Here is a 1,594-nt window from a genome sequence, read left to right on the forward strand (position 1 = left end):
TCTGACAGAAGTCTATCTTTAGTCTATCTTTATCTTTAGATTCCTTGATGAGCGCCACAAACATTTTTCTTTTGTGAAGCAATGCATGTTACTCTTATCAAAGAGTAACATGCATTTTCCTTTACAATGATGTCATCGCCTTGTCCATCTTTTTCTGGGATTTCTTGCCCTGAAAATAAAGAAAAGGTTATACTTTCCACACATACAAATCTGCTTGGGGCTCATTCGGATCCCAGTGCCGTAAAGTTTGTCATCAGATGGTTAGAGCGAGGTTTCGTGCCAAGGTAGTGATTTTTTTATTTTGACGGAGCTAACTTATCCAAAAAGAATTTGTATGGTATTGCACCTGGTGGTAGACGTCGAGCAGACATCAAAGAAGTTTAACACAGAATAATAACTGGGCCTTTGGGTCTCCGGTTGTCCATGTCTGCATCCAACTTTAACCTTGGCTTAAGTATCTGTTTGAATCCTTTTTTTGTTTAGCGTTCACATTTACTTCTATTCCTAATTCCCACTTCTATTAGTTTGATTCCTCCTTTAGTCTTCCATGCTTGTGTCGTCTTCCTTTTATTTAGTTCATTTATGTGTCTTCTGTGATATCTCACTTCCTGTTTTATTTTGAGAGTTTGTGTTCCTTATGTTTTGCTTCTGGTTTTGCTTCATTCATCTTTTTTCCTCAATCTGAAATCTCCAAAGTGACACCTGGTGGCCAGTTTGGCTATTGCCATATCATGATAATGGGCATGATGTTTTACTCAGGGTCTGGAGTTTTTGTCATAGCGAACTTCCTGCTGTTCTTTATGAGAGATTCACACCAGAAGCATCAGTGAGAATTTAAAAAAAAACCTGTTAAGAAGTAGGTCACCTCTAATTAATGAATTTGTTTTTCTAACATTTAATTTTCAGGTATAAATATATTCCTTATGTCAGTGCAGTATATGAGTAATGTTATATACTGACCATGAAGTCAGTTAATGCAGTAAATAACATTTTACAGAGAACAGACGGAGTCATAGCTGTAAAAGTCTGTTTTATTAAAACAGAGGCTGTTTGATCTTAATGAATTTACAGTACATTGTGCCATTCTCTCCTTGCTGATATGAGTGAATGGAGCTCCAACTCCAGTGGCTGACTTTCTAACTTTCACTCATGACAGTAACCATTCGAATAAGATATTTATGTATTATTTATATAATATTTCTTTAATTACACTTTGGATTGCAGTGTATAAGTGACTGGATAGTCTATATTGATCTTTACCATACACAACAAAAATGATAATAATGAGATGAGGTATTGTTTTCTGTTACACATGCTCCTGTAAGAAATAGAACCGCAAATATAAAAAAAAATATTATTTGATTTGTGTCTGTCTATCAGTTGAAATCACCATCTCTTGTTTTGTTTAGCTCCCTCTGCTTCCCTGAGTCTGCATTTTGGGTCCTCGCTCACTAACATCTGACACATCATGGGAAGGCTTTGCACAACTAAAAGCCTATTCCACAGGGTGGCTGTCCCAAAGGTCCAGCACCTGATTTCTTCAATTCTAATATATAAGAAGGGATGCTAGTAGAAAGGATGACTCTTTCCTTGT

Source organism: Haplochromis burtoni, unplaced genomic scaffold (assembly GCF_018398535.1).
Source record: "Haplochromis burtoni strain Fernald_Lab_line unplaced genomic scaffold, NCSU_Asbu1 Contig_217, whole genome shotgun sequence".
Lineage (NCBI taxonomy): Eukaryota > Metazoa > Chordata > Actinopteri > Cichliformes > Cichlidae > Haplochromis > Haplochromis burtoni.